The sequence below is a fragment of the Giraffa tippelskirchi genome, chromosome 9 (assembly GCF_054371585.1).
Source record: "Giraffa tippelskirchi isolate mGirTip1 chromosome 9, T2T-mGirTip1v1.2.pri, whole genome shotgun sequence".
Lineage (NCBI taxonomy): Eukaryota > Metazoa > Chordata > Mammalia > Artiodactyla > Giraffidae > Giraffa > Giraffa tippelskirchi.
The window spans coordinates 32,871,724-32,891,229 of record NC_137283.1 but is presented as its reverse complement, the minus strand read 5'-3'; the positions used below and the strand labels follow the sequence as shown (position 1 = coordinate 32,891,229).

Here is a 19,506-nt window from a genome sequence, read left to right as displayed (position 1 = left end):
TGTAAAGTACTAGTTATGGAGCCCCATTCTGAATGTGTTACAATTCACAAATTTTCTTAAATACTTTGCTGAACATATGTGAATATATTGCTGTTCAGCATACCTTTCATCTGCTAGGGTTTATCTGAATTTTGCAGTGGGCACGTATCTCCATTTGTAGGAATCCTGAGACATACAGTGCTCCATGGACATCTCTGCATGCAGCAACTATGCTCTGTTTTCATATTCTTCATAACTTAATGGAGCACAGGACACACACAGCCCAGCTTGTTTGCTTTCTTGTGCTTGTATTTCCAAAGGTCCCAGATTTCATGCCAGAGTACCACATGAAATAAGTATTTCCAGGAGCACTTGAGGAAAATAACATTAATTGCTTGAGACTTTAATTGGCTTTATGACAGTGGCCAGGTCAGTGACTGGGAAAAGATACCCCAGAACAGCTGTCAAATACACAACCTGGCAGAAAGGCATCAAATGCCAAGAGCCCTTTGTGCATGGAACTGACATTCCAGAAGCCTGCACAGACCCAACAATCAGAAAAATCTTCCTCCATGTGATGATTTCCAAATCTGCTTAATTTAAAATGGTTTCCAAGGAAAACGGCAAACATGCTACATTTCATCTCCGTCTGGCAGTTAGCTACACTTGGAGGAGCGAAACCCCAAACCTACCAGTCATTAGCTATGTGGTTAGGAATGTACACAATGATTAGGCCACAATTACATTATTTCTTTGGACTTTGCTAGGCACAGATTTTTGTAATTAGAGATGGTTTGGGTAGGACCAGATGTAAATCAACAATCTCGATCTGCCAAGAATAAGATGCTTTAGCAATCATACAGACATCCTCAAACAACTGTCCTCTTTCTCTCCTATCTGAATATTCATCAGAGATGGGACACGAGCTTTCTGTTTTAACATAGTGTTTTACCTCTTGATTAGATACGAGAGGAAAAAGAACAGGCCTGGAAGAACTATGGGCTTCCCTGGTAGCTCAGCTGGCAAGGAATCTGCCTGCTATGCGGGAGACCTGGGTTAGATCCCTGGGTTGGGAAGATCCCCCAGAGAAGGGAACAGCTACCCACTCCAGTATCCTGGCCTGGAGAATTCCATGGACTGTATAGTCCATGGAAGAACTGTGAATATTGAGGGTTAGTCATTCCCCCTCAGGGTTTGTGTTGCTGGAGGAAAAGTGGATTGAAAACTGAGAGGGCAGGATATGAATCTTGAATCCTACGGCTTAATACCAACCAAGAATTTGAACCACCAAAATGACTTTCAAGGAGAATCAAGTGTGGATGTAGAAGTGAACTGAAAAATATGAAGCACTACACAAAAGTAGTGAGCTGAATACTTTTTTGCAGTTCTAGTTCCCAGAAACCCCAATTCTAAAATCGTAACAAATAGTGACAACAATACCCACCATGCTCTTAAAAAAAAAAAAAAAAAAAAAACCACCAAACAGAATTACAAAGAAGAAAGAAGGGCAATGCCAAGGATGTTCAAACTACCACACAACTGCACTCATTTCACATGCTAGCAAGGTAATGCTCAAAATCCTTCAAGCAAGGCTTCAATGGTACGTGAACTGAAAACTTCCATATGTACAAACTGGGTTTAGAAAAGGCAGAGGAACCAGAGATCAAATTGCCAACATTTGTTGGATCATAAAGAAAGCAAGGGAATTCCAGGAAAACATCTACTTCTGCTTCATTGACTACACTAATGTTTTTGACTATGTGGACCACAACAAACTGTGGAAAATTCTTAAAGAGATGGGAATACCAGACCACCTTACCTGTCTCCTGAAAAACCTGTATGTGGGTCAAGAAGCAACAGTTGGAACCGGACATGGAACAATGGACTGGTTCAAAATTGGGAAAGGAGTACGACAAGTCTGTATATTGTCACCTCGCTTATTTAACTTATATGCAGAGTACATCATGTGAAATATCAGGATGGATGAAACACAAGCTGAAATTAAGATTGCTGGGAGAAATATCAACAATATCAGAAAGGCAAACGATACCACTCTAATGGCAGAAAGTGAGGAGGAACAAGCTAAAGAGCCTCTTAATGAGGGTGAAAGAGGAGAGTGAAAAAGCTGGCTTAAAACTCAATATTCAAAAAACTAAGATCATGGCATCTGGTCCCATCACTTCATGGCAAACAGATGGGGAAAAAGTGGAAGCAGTGACAGATTTTCTTTCCTTGGGCTCTAGAATCACTGTGAGCAGTGACTGCCGCCATGAAATTAAAACACACTTGCTCCTTGGAAGGAAAACTGTGACAAACCTAGACAGGATATGAGAAAGCAGAGATATCACTTTGCCGAAAAAGGTCCACATAGCTAAAGCTATGGTTTTTCCAGTAGTCATGTACAGATGTGAGAGTTGGGCCATAAAGAAGGCTGAGCATCGTAGAATCGATACTTTCAAATTGTGGTGCTGGAGAAGAGTCCTGAGAGTCCCTCAGATTGCAAGGAGATCAAACCAGTCAGTCCTAAAGGAAATCAACTTTGAATATACATTGAAAAGACTAATGCTGAAGCTGAATCACCAATACTTGGGCCACCTGATGTGAAGAGCCGACTCACTGGAAAATACCCTGATGTTGGGAAAGATTGAAGGCAAGAGGAGAAGCAGGCAACAGAGGATGAGACAGATAGCATCGCTGGCTCAGTGGACATGAGTTTGAGCAAACTCTGGGAGATAGTGAAAGACAGGGAAGCCTGGTGGTCTGCAGTCCACGAGGTTGCAAAGAGTCAGACACGACTTGGTGACTGAACAACAGCAATTACAACAAGATCAGTTATCTAAGTTCAATTTCATTCTCTTTCACAGGTTGTAAACTATAGATACATGGGCTAGATTTAGCCCACAGAGAAATTTAGACTTGCGGTGTTTTATTTATTTTGTTTTTTAAATTGCCTTGCTTGTCAGCATTTTATATGTGGGCTTTTTCAGATTGACATTTTCACTGGATGTTTTCATACGCAAGTTGAGATTTCCTAGTTCTACTGAAAACTGGGAAGATTTGGCAATACTGGCTTTGATTCCCTACAGCTGTAATTGCTGGGGCTGAGTAGTGGCTGCCCAGAGGGCGTGGGCTATCCACAGCCCTGTGTCTCCACCCGACCTGCTTGCCTCACTAGTCTTTTTGCTAAATCTCATAGACATTTGGATGTCAATTCCTAGTTTTCCCTTTATTTTCAGAGAAAAATAACTCTCTAAAATATTAAAAGGGATTGAAACAAGAAGAATGCAAAGAACCACTGAGACTGAACAACCAATATACTGGATATTAACAAATATTAATAAACAAGAGCGGAGGTCACAGACAGCTGCTGTGAGAGGCAGTAGAGCAATGTGGTTAAAAGTCTGAATAAATTACTGAAGCAATGTCAAATTGTGGCTTTTGCCCTAATTAGCTTAGGAGAGTTACTTAAACTCAGCCTGCTCATCTGTAATATGAGAATAATAGCTATTATTTTTAGAATTCATTTAAACAACAAGGATTTACTAAGTACCTACTACGTTTCAGAGACTCATGTAGGCACTGATGATGCAACAATAATCCAAACAAACTTTGTAATTATGTAGTTTACATTAAATGATTGAATCCATGTTAAGCATATAGAATAATGTCTCGCACAATAGTAACAAATTCTCAGTACATGTTATCTATTATCCTCGTTATTATTCACAGTATGCTTTCTACTCAGTTATTACTTAAATTAGGAATGGCAAACCTGTTTGAGTTTGTGCTTTATTTCCTGATAGTAGTTACCAGAAATACAGTGTTAAGAATGAGTCTGAGGCCTTGTCTAAGCTCAGCAGAAAGGGGTGCACTGATTGACTCGATGTCTGACATGGGCTGGAGTACTGTGTGTGGAAGTTTGCCTGGAGGTTTTGTCACCCTGGTTGAAAGAAACCTTAGTTTCTGTAAACTAAATTTCTATAAAGAAGTCTATAAATTTCTTCCTCTCTTGACAGTTTCTCTGAGACTTCTTGTTCAGGGAGAGACAAAAATCCAAGAAAACTTTTCCAAGTTTTCTCTTTCAGCAGGCAGCTCAGAAGGGCAAAGCCATGTTCTGCTCCTACAGATGCGCTGAGACCATGCAAAGCTCAAACGGGTACCAGTCTATGATTAGGGAAGGTTTGAAGATGTCTGTTCCAATAATCAGTGCTAAATGTGAACCTCTCAGAGCTGCACACCCAACGCATGGGAACTGAAATACCGACTTGGGTAGGATATCTTTCTCTTCAATAAAATATTTAAAAGAATATAATGAAGGAAAAGAAGAATGTTCCAACTAATCAAAGCACAAAACCCAAAAGTTAGCCCCTGGCTGGCCTAGAGGCTGAACCCCTTTAAGGCAGCGCCTCTGCCCTCACTGAAGGCCCAGCTGTGATTCCCCCATACATCTACTATCGTGCAATTCTGGACCAGACGGGTGAAAAGTCACTGAAGGTTTCCTCCTTCCCTTACAAACCCAAATATTCACTCTCTGCAAACTCCCCAGAGGCAAAAAAGAAATAAACTCTTTCCCAACTATATTAAATGTGAACCTACCGTACTCCCTGGAAGGTTGCATGGGCCGCTCTAGCCTAGGGCTCCTCTTTGTCTTCAGTCAGAATCACACGCGGCAGCCAGGTTCACAAGAACAAAGAATTCACAGTCACGAGAGGAGAGGCAGGAGAGGTCACTGGATAGTGAAGGAAAGGCATGTCTGGGCCTCCAGGTTAAAGGTGAACAGACAAGGCACCTTCCGGTTATTAAGCAGACATCGGCAATAATGCTGGGAGGCAGCTTTGCACAGCGACTCAGCTGCGGTCTTCTGGATTAGCTCCCCTGGCATCAGGGATGTGGGATGTTTGACAATGATTCTTGGAAGTTTGCTCATACACACATCCAGCATAATTTCAGAGAATCCATATTGTCCCTGTCAGGGTAACACAAAACCAGTGTTATGCCAAGGTGGGGATATTGGTTTTGTTCCGATACAACTTTATAGATGGTGGGCTGTATTTGGCCTGTAGGTCATAGTTTGTGAACCCTGATCTAGCACAATTAATATTAGCAAATCTGCACTAAGTATAAAATAAGTATATTCATTTCCTTGTCACATCCCAATGAATACTAAAGACAATGGTAATGTACAGTGATTAGAAATCAGAACAGCGGGGTGGGAGCCAGGTACTAGAAGAGGGCGCATACTCCTAGGATTGGGGGTGTTCCATTTCTTTGTCTGGATGCTGTTACACACTGAACGACTTTATGAAATTTCACTGGGCCATGCACTTATATATGAGTATTTTCTGCATGCATGTTATACCCTGAAAAAAAAGTTTACAAGAAGTAAATATATAAGTAAAATAAATAAGGGCTAAAGAAAGTGAAGTGTCCCTGACTGGTAGCTTTGAGCTCCTGTAATGACAGCTAATGAAAAAAAATAATGTAACCCACTCCAGTACTCGTCTGGAAAATCCCATGAACGGAGGAGCCTGGTAGGCTACAGCCCATGGGATCGCAAAGAGTTGGACACGACTGAGCGACCTCACTTTCACCAATTCCGAGTGTAGACCTAGAGGATCAGCCATTTCACTGGCAAACAGAAGCTAAAGTATTGCTGTTTGGTCCGCTTGTTTCATAGATAAAGTGAGTGCCCTGATTATGAAATGACCTTTCAAGCCAAATGCCTCTAATTTCTCACCTCTAAAACAATCTTGTCTATCCCACAGCTCTGCTTTGAGGGTTAAACTCGATAATGGATATGAAATGCCTGGTATAGTTAACGCCCATGGTTAGTACTCAATGAATGTCAACTGAAATGAAAAAAGGCCAAAGTGGAAAGAAGTATGTTATGTATCTCTCATTTCCCCCCTCGTACCATCTCCAGCCATCTCTGCACCCATTCTGAGGTCACCCAGCTTGGACCATGCCAGTGGGTCCCTTTTCTGGGTTCCAGTGTGAGAGTGGAGGCATAAGAGAGAGGCAGGTCAGGCACTTGTTTCCCCAGTTCCTCCCAGCATCATCCCTCAACTAAATGGGTATAAAGCATCCCTTTCTGCACAGCTGCTTCATCTTGAAGTCTCCAGAAAGGCTCCTCTCCTAGCTTCCTCAAGGCACTGGGAAGGAACTGCTCCCTGCAGATGATAACTCTCAGATACTGGAGTATTCCTGTGGTTTCTCCTACACTGTTCTCATCATAGGAAAGTGAATTCAAATACGAGTGAGGCAGGAACATTTCTGAAAACAGTAAATTGCACTTTCTTTTGGCGCACCTATGGGACTTGGAAAAACGAGGACTATTTTTCTTTAGGCCCAGTGCACAAAGGTTATAAGACTTTGTTTGCCAAATTTGGGCTTTCTTGCTGTAGGAGTTCATTAAGTCTGTGCTTGTTTTTCAGAAATGAAAACAGCAGTTACCACCCAACCTAGATATATGATTTATGTGGGTGAGGATGCTCAGGGAGGTAGGCTGGGGCTCATTTAAACACAGTAGTGATGGAGATTTCGAGGGGGCCTGGGGGCTCACCTCTACTCCTAAGAACAAGACTTCTGGGAAGCAGCTGTGGATGCCAAAGTCCTGAGATTTCTGGCCCTGGGGTTTTTGGAACCTTGTCAAAGAGCTCCTGTGCCAGTCCTTTGGGGAAGAACCTGAGCTGCCGTCTTTAAGCGCACACATGGGCCTGGACAATGAGTCCTATAGTAGTGACCATGACATGCTGACAATTAGAGGCCACTCTGGTGAGAGCTGCTGGGTCCGTGTAAGTCCCTTAGGATTTTTCTACAATCTCAAGGGAGAGTAAAGTGCCTTCTAAACCATACCTGGATATACACAGGCTCTATCAGTGTTTCTGATTTTATATGACTTGAACTGGGCCCCTACACTGCATCTCTAGCACATAGTCAGGAATGCCTGTGTGAGTAGTCCACTGGGCCACTACTACATTCATCCCTGTTTTACAAAGAAGAAAAATAGAGCCGCTGAGACTAGCTTTCACCAGCTCAAGATGTCTGGGGTCTAGGCTAATACTGGTTAAGCATAAAGACTGATACAAATTGCCATTTCTTATTCGTGTGAAGCACGTTTATATTCACTTCATATTCACTTTAGAAGCTCAATGTTTATTTTATTCTGGGGAATCCTGCTCAAATACAGATGTTTGCAAAATTTCAAGAACTGAGCAAACTTCTATTTCTTCCCTCACACTCAAGCTAGCATAAACCTTTCCCCAAGTGCTTATTAGGTAAGATTGGTCTGGGGCAGTTAATCTATGAAGATGCTGAGCAAAACCAAGAAATGTTTTCCATCTTGCTATTAAGCACCAAGTTTAGAAAATCAAGTAAAACAATCAACATGGCCACTCACAAAGTCAACGAAAATGTTTACATAATTAATCTTCAGCATGGCAGTGCAGTCACAATATTAGCATCAAATGTACCCAGAGAATAAATGTAAGTTGCAGGTACAAATCAGTTTATGTGTTCAGCACCAATTCCACTTACCTCCACATACAAACCCCAGTTGCTTGAGGCTTATGAATAAATAGTTACTGGTGTTTAGAAAGATGCAAGTCTGCAAACTGAGATCCAAGAGAAAATAAAAACAAAATAGCACTATTGCCACATCACAGGCATAGAGAAATGCCCAGAGAAGCGAATGTTTCAGTACTCTCTGGGGAAGAGAAGTACTAGCCTAGATGCTCACTTATTCTCTTGGCCTCTTTCTCTTGCTAAGAGTCCCCTTGTGATTAAACTCTGGAGTCACTGGAAGCGAGTATGCTGGAGGGACCCCCAGATAAAGAATGAAGCCAGAATCACTTCCATTCCAAAGAAGTGAAGTGAAGTGAAAGGTGCTCAGTTGTGTCTGACTCTTTGCAACCCCATGGACTATATAGTCCATGGAATTCTCCAGGCCAGGACACTGGAGTGGGTAGCCTTTCCCTTCTCCAGGGGATCTTCCCAACCCAGGAATTGAACCCAGGTCTCCCGCATTGCAGGCGGATTCACAGTGAAAATGGATTCTCTTTCTGTCGTGAAATGTTAAGTATCCTAGGCATTTCCTTTTTGATGCCCTGAAGAAAACAGAAACATATTAAAAAGACCTGGAAATGCAAAGATCTTAGAGTCTCAGTCTTAGCTCTTAAATGTCTCAGAAAATTGTAACTAAGAAGAGTGTCTTCCACGTAAGCCTGTATACAGGTACCTTTCCCCTCTCCCCCAACCCCTAACTTTATTTTTCAATTCTCTTTGTGTTTTGGGCTGCTCGAAGACAGAGGAGAGTAACTGGTTTTTTCTACTTTGAGCAGTGCTTAGCTTAATTTTGACAACAGTTTCCTTTGAACCATTAATAAAAGTCACAGGGACTTCTCTGGTGATCCAGTGGTTAAGAATCTGTCTTGTAATGCAGGGGATGTGGGTTCAATCCCTTGTTGGAGAACTAAGATCCCACATATGCTGAGGAGAAACTAAGCCCGTGTGCTGCAACTACTGAGCCTGCATGCTGTGGAGCCCCCGTGCCACAACCAGAGATTCGGTGCACCACAACAAAAGAGCTGGCACGATACAATGAAGATCCTGTGTGACAACTAACACCCAATGCAGCCAAATAAATAAAGTAAAACAAATTTTTTTAAGTCACAGGCATTGATTAGGTTCTGTCTCCCCAACCTCCTTTTTCCATCACTCCCTTTGCCCCCCATATGAAAGTGTATTTTCAGTTTCTTCACGATGCTTATCTTTAAGTATCACTAAAAAGCAGAGACATTACTTTGCCAACAAAGGTCCGTCTACTCGAGGCTATAGTTTTTTCAGTGGTCATGTATGGATGTGAGAGTTGGACTATAAGGAAAGCTGAGTACCGAAGAATTGATACTTTTGAACTGTAGTGTTGGAGAAGACTCTTGAGAGTCCCTTGGACTGCAAGGAGATCCAACCAGTCCATCCTAAAGGAGATCAGTCCTGGGTATTCATTGGAAGGACTGATGTTGAAGCTGAAACTCCAATACTTTGGCCATCTGATGCGAACAGCTGACTGATTGGAAAAGACCCTGATGCTGGGAAAGATTGAGGGCAGGAGGACAAGGAGACGATAGAGGATGAGATGGCTGGATGGCATCACCGACTCGATGGACATGGGTTTAGGTGGACTCAGGGAGTTGGTGACGGACAGGGAGGCCTGATGTGCTGCGGTTCATGGGGTCGCAAAGAGTCGGACATGACTGAGAGAATGAACTGAACTGATGGCTCAGTGGTAAAGAATCTCCCTTCCGACGCAAGAGACACAGGTTCAATCTCTGGGTCGGGAAGATCCCCTGGAGTAGGAAATGGCAACCCACTCCACTATTTTTGCCTGGAAAATTCCATGGACAGAGAAGCCTGGTGGACTCCTGTACATGGGGTCACAAAACAGCCAGACATGACTCAGCGTGTGCACAGACACACACACATGCACACATATGCACAGTACTAACAGTCTCATTTAAATAAAATGGCTAAGTGTGTGAGGGGGAATTCTGGTTCACTGAGCACAAATAAAGAAAAATCTTTACTTTTTCAGTGCTCTTGGCTAAAAATCTTTTTCTCAAATGTTTTTCTCCCATCCATCTTTCATTTTACTCTCATTTCACAGATAAAAAAGAACATAACTATCAGCACACAAATATCCAAATTCATGATGGTGTGATCACTCACACTCACCTAGAGCCAGACATCCTGGAATGTGAAGTCAAGTGGGCCTTAGGAAGCATCAATATGAACAAAGGTAGTGGAGGTGATGGAATTCCAATTGAGCTATTTCAAATCCTAAAAGATGATGCTGTGAAAGTGCTGCACTCAATATGTCAGCAAATTTGGAAAACTCAGCAGTGGCCACAGGACTGGAAAAGGTCAGTTTTCGTTCCAATCCCAAAGAAAGCCAATACCAAAGAATGCTCAAACTACCACACACTTGCACTCATCTCACATGTTAGTAAAGTAATGCTCAAAATTCTCCAAGCCAAGCTTCAGCAATACATGAACCGTGAACTTCCAGATGTTCAAGCTGGTTTTAGTAAAGGCAGAGGAACCAAAGATCAAATTGCCAATATCCGCTGGATCATAGAAACAGCAAGAGAGTTTCAGAAAAACATCTATTTCTGCTTTATTGACTATGCCAAAGCCTTTGACTGTGTGGACCACAATAAACTGTGGAAAATTCTGAAGGAGATGGGAATACCAGACCACCTGACCTGCCTCTTGAGAAACTTGTATGCAGGGCAGCAGGCAACAGTTAGAACTGGACATGGAACAACAGACTGGTTCCAAATAGGAAAAGGAGTACATCAAGGCTGTATATTGTCACCCTGCTTATTTAACTTATATGCAGAGTTTATCTTGAGAAATGCTAGGCTGGAGGAAGCACAAGCTGGAATCAAGATTGCCGGGAGAAATATCAATAACCTCAGATATGCAGATGACACCACCCTTATGGCAGAAAGTGAAGAAGAACTAAAGAGCCTCTTGATGAAAGTGACAGAGGAGAGTGAAAAAGTTGGCTTAAAGCTCAACATTCAGAAAACTAAGATCATGGCATCTGGTCCCATCACTTCATGGCAAATAGATGGGGAAACAGTGGCTGACTTTATTTTGGGGGGCTCCAAAATCACTTCAGACAGTGATTGCAGCCATGAAACTAAAAGACGCCTACTGCTTGGAAGGAAAGTTATGACCAACCTAGACAGCATATTAAAAAGCAGAGACATTACTTTGCCAACAAAGGTCTGTCTACTCAAGGCTATGATTTTTCCAGTGGTCATGTATGGATGTGAGAGCTGGACTATAAAGAACGCTGAGTGCTGAAGAATTGATGCTTTTGAACTATGATGTTGGAGAAGACTCTTGAGAGTCCCATGGACTGCAAGGAGATCCAATCAGTCCTTCTTAAAGCAGATCAGTCCTGGGTGTTCATTGGAAGGACTGATGTTGAAGCTGAAACTCCAGTATTTTGGCCACCTGATGTGAAGAGCTGACTCATTTGAAAAGACCCTGATGTTGGGAAAGATCGAGGGCAGGAGGAGAAGGGGACGACAGAGGATGAGATGGTTGGATGGCATCACTCAATGGACATGGGTTTGGGTAGATTCCAGCAGTTGGTGATGGACAGGGAGGCCTGGCATACTGGAGTTCATGGGGTTGCAACGAGTCGGACACGACTGAACAACTGAACTGAACTGAAATTAATATAAGCGATCACAGCTGCCAAAGGAGGTGAGACTGCATCAGGTTTCAGATTCCTGAAATGATGACCATATTCTGGACTAAGTTTAGCTATGAGTTCCCTGGTAGGCATTGCAAAATAAGAAATAGATCCCATTTTCTAATTAAAAGAAGCAAAGCAGTTTATAGATCCCATTTTCTAAATGAAAGAAGCAAAGCAGGAAAGATAAACTCTTCAGGGAACATGGGGCACTAAAATCTAACAATGATGACCTACATGAAAGCTTTTATGTGACTTTTCCATTTGTGAGGTTGGACCAACAGTGATATTCACAGAAGGAAATCTTTTCCTCTATATTCCCACCTATCCTTTGCAAATAGTATTTTACTTGATTTTGTTAACTCTTCTGACTAGAAATTGAACCTATGATGAGACTGTCTTGGACTAAAAAGGTGGTCAATGGCAAGTCAGTGAGATCATGGTCCTACCTCTACTTTCTATTAATTGCTATGCTTTATGAAAATAAACATCTTGGCTAGTTCAAAAGCAACGTTGATATAACCCTCTTAAAAATGCATATATATGGAATTTGAAAGATGGTAACGATAACCCTATATGCAAGACAGAATAAGAGACACAGATGCATAGAACAATTTTATGGACTCTGAGGGAGAAGGTGAGGGTGGGACGTTCTGGGAGAATAGCATTGAAACATGTATATTATCATATGTGAAACAGAACACCATTCCATGTTCGATGCATGAGACAAGGGCTCAGGGCCGGGGCAGTGGGATGACCCAGAGGGATGGGATGGGGAGGGAGGTGGGTGGGGGGTCCAGGAAGGGGAACACATGTAAACCCATGGCTGATTCATGTCAATGTATGGCAAAAACTATTACAATATTGTAAAGTAATTAGCCCCCAACTAAAATAAATAAATTTATTAAAAAAAAAAATGCTTCAAAGATCACTTGATTACTCCAATATTAGAGAGTCAAAGATGAGTCAAGAATGAGAGTACCATACTGGTCTGAGGAACTACAGCACTAACACAGCAAACTGCATTTTCTGGAAAACTTTAAGTGCCACAGACTGATTTTTCTGATTTTCAGATTATGTGGGCTGAAGGAGATCATAAATTATGCTATAGTAAGGACAAATGAAGTCTTTTGAACTCAAATCCAAATCTCAAGTATTCAGTTTCATTTTCCCCAAAACTATCAAACTGTCATAGAAATTCAGTATTTCAATTATCTAGACATTTCTCTTTCATGTACTAAAAGCATAATAAACTTGGTCAGATTACATGCACTGATTTTTAGTTTATAACTTGATGAATGTGTTTATATTCCATTAAGTAGCCTTCATTTTTCTGTGATACTAGCACAGGAACTTTATACCTCAAATGTTCCTGTCTTACTTTCTTTGCTTAAATTTCATCTACTGTAATTCCTTTAATTTCTGATTTCTGTCTTTAATACTTGGGGTTTCTAAATTCTATCTTTTAATCTTTAATCTTTGGTTTTCAAAATCTGTCTTTTGAGAGGCAGAATTTCTCACCTATTTTAAGTGAACAGTTTTCACATTTTAATTTGGAATCACTGGAAAACCAATTCTATTCAGTGAAAAAGACACACTTTTTTGATTCCTGGTTCTCCCCCTTACAGCCCACTCATGAAATATACTCAAATTTCTTGGTATTTCTTTCTAAACCTATAAAATGGGTATAACAATAATGCTTTGCCATTAAGATGGATATGAAGGTTAAATATGCATACATGAGAAAGTCTGTCAACCATAATTTATGTTTACTTTTTATCCATTGTTACTATTAGGCCAATGTTGCTTTCTGAAGATAAACACAGAAACTCACAATGATAACAGGAAACATTATGAAATACTGTGTATCATTCATTCTACTAACACTTTAAATATGTCAACTCATTTGAACCTCACAGTAACCCAAATGCATTATTATTAATATTATTCCCAGTTTTCAGATGAGGAACCTGAAGTTCAGGCTGAAAATAAACTTGTATAAGGTCACACAGTCAGCAAATGACAGCTGGGTTTTAACCTAAGCATTAGTCCATGGGCTTATGCTTAGGTTAAATAGAGGTTTTACAGCATGTCCTCAGCACAGAGCTGTGGTTAAGTACTCTATATTGGGGATATTAATAAATGTTATATATGTACAAAAAGGATTCCATCATCAAGTAAGTTTAGGAAACACTCTGTTAAAGAAAGAGGTTCCTTGACTGCATGACTCTTTAGATCCTTTAACACACACTGTGAATCTCTAAGAAGGACCCATAGGGGGCAGCCCTTCGCTTCTTAAGACCAAAGTGAATCAAAACTGTTCTTCATAAGCATCTCAAAGGACCAGTATTCCACAGAACTCATTTTGACAAATGCTGATTATAAGGTGTGATAAATAAATAGAAATAATATACCACTCAAGTCTAGCAGATAATTCTTTAAAGTAGGAAAGACAAGTGTATAGTATTAATAACTCCATTTATACATGATCCTCATTTTATATACTACCTGACACATTAATTGAGTTATCCAAAGTAAAAAAGGAAAGAGTTGCAATCTTCTAAAAATGCATGTGTAGAGGATGTTTTTGACTTACAAGAGTTACAAGGCATATATATATTTCCTCCTGAGGATGGTTCTCTGAGGCTGACATTTAAAAAAGAAAGATGCACAAGAACAAGCTGAGCTTTCACACATCTTCTTGGCAGGAGACACTATAGATCACACCAGGGCAGGACTGAGGGAGCTCCAGAAACCAGTTGTCCACAAGTGACTAATGACAGCAAGATGACCCGTTCACCCTTCCCAGGGACTTCTCTACCAGGGCATCCGGAATTATCTCCAGGACATACAGAGAAGGAATGACACTGGTTGCAAATCACTTAGAATCTATGATGTCTTCACAACAACCCTCGCCTTCCCCCATCCCCTACTTCCTTAAAATGAATCTTTGCTTACTGAATTCTTCACTTTCTGTTACTACTGTCAACTTACCATCACTCTCAACTTCCTTCCCATCCCAACACACATACATTTTCTACTTCCCAATTAGGGAGGAATCACAGTTTAGCTGTTATCAGCTTAACACAGAAACTAAAATAAAATAGCTTAAAAATGCATGAATCTGGTCAGCTTCATTGAGTTGTGAATCAAAGGAAAAGGTGGTGTGAACAACAATATGACCCACTTTTTAGAACCCATCGACTCTTATGAGCCACACTGGATGTGGCTCACCAGGCCATCGGCACCAGCCACATACCATCACTCAATCCCATCCCATAATATGTGCCTACCCTGAATATTCACAGTAAGTCTAAGTTATTTTAGGACATACACTGAGGTGAGACTAGTATTTCTAAAGTCTGGAAGTTCACATGCAGTGGATGGTGCGATCATATCCGTCTGCATTGTGGACACATGACGCTACTACTCTGAGTGACTCAGATAATTAAACAGCAGATTTTACTGGTATTATCCTCATTTCTTCCTTCAGTGTTCTCAGTCATCCAGGTATCTCTTGCCTGGAGTCCACTGTGCTTTACTCTTTGAAACCCTCCTTGTCCAAGCACGGTTTATGGACCCTCCTCTCACATTTTTAAGACCAGTAAAGGTACAACTAGAGATCAAACGCTCAAACGCTTTCCATTTTGCATTAAAATGGCTCAGAAATCTGCTTCTCCCTGCACAGTGTCTCCTTACATGGATGCAGACTGGCACCTCTGGATGGAATCGATGAATCACTTCCTTGCAGTAGTTCAACGGCATCTATAACATAACATTTGTGCCCTGAGGCTACTGAGTTTACTCAGGCAAAATGCCTTGAGACTGAATAAAAGTCGTAAGAGTGCTATGAACCAATGGTTTCCGGAACCTACTGATGAATCTACTGGGCACATTATTTCACAGATTGAAATAAAACTGACTCCAATGCTGAAATAAAATCTTTAATCCTTCTATAAGGATTACAGAAGCAGCATGGAGAGCAAGTAAAATAATTAGAATGGACAAATAATTGGAATGGACACCTGTGGTTAACTCTGGAGTCAGTTGGGTCCTCTGGAAAATAGATGATAAGAGTGAACTAGGAGAGCAGAAGGTTGATTGGAAAGTAACATTTGTGAAACTAAAAAGGAGGAAGCAGAATCAGCCAGGGTGGGTCGTGAGGCTGTATACAGATCTGGCAGCCCCACAAGACTGCAGACTATAGGTTGCTCTTTAGAGGAGGCTTCCAGGGCACAGAAAGGTTAAGCCCTGGTGCCACTGTGCCACTCAGTCATCGGCTGGGACTACTCTGGAAAGAGCTTGATCTTGGTTCAAAGGTTAGGGTCAACTGAATGAGGTAACAGAAGTTATCAGATAATCATACATTTTGCACTTAAGTGAGGAGTCCTTTCTGGATGCAGGACCTGAATTAGACCCCCTTCCAGAGCAGAGAATCCGCTCTGACTCAGTGTGCATTCCAACTCTTCCTCATTGTGGAGCAGAGAAATGTTTTGAGAGAATACAGAGGAGCCTTTAATTACACACTCTCAACGCTGGAATTCTCATTGATTCAGGCTGTTATAAATATGAGCAAAGACACACAATTGAACAAAAGCTCATTAAATATGACCACAAAAGGCATTAGTGATCTCTCTGACTTATGAATAGAAACTTTCAGAACTGAGCCTACTAGTAAGTGGGGGAGCTGTCTAGATATAGCCTACGGATTCCAGCAACCTACTAATTCATTATCAATCAATAATGGTTCAGGGGAAACTAACAGAGATAACTGTCACCTTGGAGAACCAAAATCTGGAAGTAAGATACATAACAGAGACACTGTATTGATGACAAAAGAGGTTTTAGGCAGAAATTGACAAACACAGTCATAATAAAAAATTTCATCACCTCTCATTTAGTTACTAGTATATTAAGCAGACAAAATGATTAAAAAAGTATATAAAAGATCTGAGCATAATCTATACTAATGTCTCTTACTAGACCCTAGCCTTACAAAAAGAGCTTTAAGAGCAAAGGCCAGAGAAAAAGAAATGTAGAAATCTCTGAATTGTTCACCCTTCTCCTTCCTCTATGGTTTCCATCTGTCCTGTCCTCACAGGCTGGCTGCAGCCATAGCACACAGGTTCCTTATGGTCCACACGCCAGATTCTCACATCATCTCCACACCCCACACATGTACACTATACCAGTGCTCTCTATCCTTGAACAGCTGTGACTGTGCCCGCATCACAGCCTTTGTGATATATAATCATACCTGCATCTCTTGCAGGTCTGATTATACCTGAGTGCTCCAAAGGTCTTTGGAACACAGATAAATGTGAGTTTCCTAAAACCTGTAATTCTGAGGATCTGACTCAGGTGCACTGAGCTTGTAAGTGAACTGAACACACAGCGCAGCATGAATCTGTCCACTGGTCTTCTTTTCTACTTATCAGAGCTTATAAGTTTCCTTCCTTTAGGAACTTCTGGGTGGGGTGTTGACTGATGTTTTTCAATCACATATTACTACATTTTATAGAAGAAAAATTCTGGTCTAGGAATACTTCAAATTTGGGAATTTTCAAAAATTTCTCTTGGAAATGTCGGTGACTCATTTTTTTTAAGTTTAATATGATGTTTTGTGTAGAACTTTGCCTCTTATATAAAGGATATGACTACTTTCTAAACATTTATGGACAATTATAAAAATGGATCACATTCTAGCTTACGAATCACAACAACAAGAATAAAGAAAACTACAAAGAATATCACAATTAGTATATCACAGACCACATGCTCTTAACGATTAAAATTGATATCAATGATAAAATTTAAGTTAAAAAATTCCCCCCAAACATTAGTAAGAATATCGGTAAGCATCCCAACAGGAAACAGATGGTTCATTCAAATTAGGATAATCCAAGTGGGGCCTAATGAAGGAGATATTTAAAAGATGTGAGCAGATGTAGGGAAACCACAAGGAATAGTGCAGTGCCCTGGGTTTAATAAGAGTGGAATGATTACATATCTCGAGTCTGAGGAGGAAAGATTCAGGTAAGGCAGTCAGAGCTTAGAGGAGAAAAGTCCTCTGAAAGGGCCACTTTCAGAAAAGAAGTGACTTTAGCTAGAGGATACAGCCATTGTGAGGCACTAACAGAGGCAGGAATATTGACTCTAATACCTAGAACATTTGCAGCCACTTCAACTGAGCTGCATCACACCATACACAATGCTGACCATTCAGTGGGCTGGAAACCAGCGTGCCTCTTCACTGCTTTCTCAGAAGGCCCAACTAGACAACATGGAGGTGACCTTAAGTATTTTGTCTCTTTTCAGGAGGGAGCGAGGCCCCTTCAGTGGCAGCCATCTGGTGCATCAGATAAGGACAGTCCAATAAAACAGTGCCTGTATTAAGATGACCACACCAGTCTGTTGGCCAGCTGCCTTTGTAGTACAGGGTTTAGGGTAAATGCTTCATTTTGGATTCTTTTCCACTGAGATCGGACAGGCCAAACTGTGATCTGAAAACTTTTAATTTTCACCCTGGAAACATCTCTTCCAGGCCTTTCCTATGGCATCATTAAACTCAAGCTATATTATCAAACTACCGGCTCCATTTTCAAACCTTTGGATACATCCAGGTTTGACTGAACCCTGACCTTTAGTTCTTTATATAGGCCACTCTGATGCCTACCATTGCCTTTCACCAGGATTACAGAACTTGCTTTAAAGTCATAATAAACTTTTGCAACAAGTCATTAGCAAACATTCTTATGACACCACTGCTTCTACACCATGCAGTCATCAATTACATCCAGCAACTACAGAGGCAGCCTCCCATAATTCCTAGAGTGTGGCAGCTTGAAACTTTCTGTACTAATTCATTTTGCATTAGTGCTTAGCAGCAAGAAATCCTGACTCCTAGCACAGAGAAGGAAATTATTTCTTAAAGTACTATACTGAGATACTTTGAGTTTAATTACCTTGTAATTTCCTGGTCATGTTATTACCATGAAGTTACATGATTTTGCAAATTTATTTACAGCTTATAAAAAGAAAATTAGTTTGGAAATAAATGTTGCTAAATTGGTCTCTTGTAAGTAGCTCTTTTGTTGTTGTTCAAAAAAATAAAAAGCTTTCCTACCCGAAAATACAGGCTGCTCAAATGCCTACTCTCTTCAAAGTTCAAAATTCAAATCTTCAGTTCAAGATGTGAAGTAACTTAAAGAGGAGTAAGGGATCTTTAAAGAAGATCATTAAAGTAAAAAGGTCAGATACCAGAAGAAAAACCATACCACAGCCAGGAGCTTGGTCAAAGTCTGAAAGATTGGTGATATTTAAGATTCCAAGTTTTGTTCAATGGAAATTTACAAAGGTCTGGTATGACCTGAATATTGTCCACAGTATATTTATATAGCATAAGGGAATTAAGTGAGGCACTATTTGTCTCTAGGGAGACGGGAGTCAAGATCGTTTTTTTTTTTTTCTTTCTTACACCACCCTGAATCCTACCTCCCTAGGACCAGTGGGAAGAGACTTGGCCTCCAAAAAAGGAAAGAGTTGCTGAAACTTTAGGATACTGACGCTGACTTTCAGTGGTGACACACTTCCATGCCATATATGGCATGGCCACACTTCTCTTTCTTCCTTGAACCCCAAGGAGATGGTAAGAGTCTAGGGCTATAGGGTCTAGGATCTCTATCTCTCCTTTGTTGTTGTGTTTAGTTGCTCAGTTGTGTACGGCTCTTTGCGACCCTGTGGACTGTAGCCTACCAGGCTCCTCTGTCCATGGAATTCTCCAGGCAAGAATACTGGAGTGGATAGCTGTTTCTTTCCACAGGGGATCTCCCTAACACAAGGATCAAACCCAGGTCTCCTGCATTGCAGGCAGATTCTTTACCATCTGAGCTACCAGGGAAGCCCAAGAGTACTGGAGTGGGTAGTCTATCCCTTCTCCAGGGGAACTTCCCAACCCAGGAATCCAACTGGTGTCTCCTGCACTGCAGGTGAATTCTTTACCAGCTGAGTTACCAGGCGCTCTCTTTCCTTCCTGTTAGGTAGCTTTGGAAGGGAACCTAAAGCTGCTTAGTCCTGCTCCATTGTCCACTGTCGGTAAGCATCAGACAAGTCTTATCTCACAGTGATTGAACCAGAATCCTGTATTTGATCATTTGGGATGTGGGGCGAGAATCAGAGCCATTCTTACAACCTGCTTTATCTGAGGCTGATTGGTCTTGACGGGCTTTGGAAAGAAGAAACTTCAGTTTGGTCAAGTATCT

The 19,506-nt window shown here is 41.1% G+C and overlaps 1 protein-coding gene across 7 annotated transcripts in view; it reads right to left on the bottom strand.

The window, feature by feature from the left end:
* Window positions 1-19,506, bottom strand: part of SUCLG2 (succinate-CoA ligase GDP-forming subunit beta) — a 626,520-nt gene that overhangs the window by 220,984 nt on the left and 386,030 nt on the right. For all 7 annotated transcript variants that reach the window (XR_014064918.1, XR_014064922.1, XR_014064917.1 and 4 more), the window contains exon 11: window positions 4,576-4,945. The gene's annotated coding sequence lies outside the window, so the exon portion shown is untranslated. The remainder of the gene's footprint in view (window positions 1-4,575; window positions 4,946-19,506) is intronic.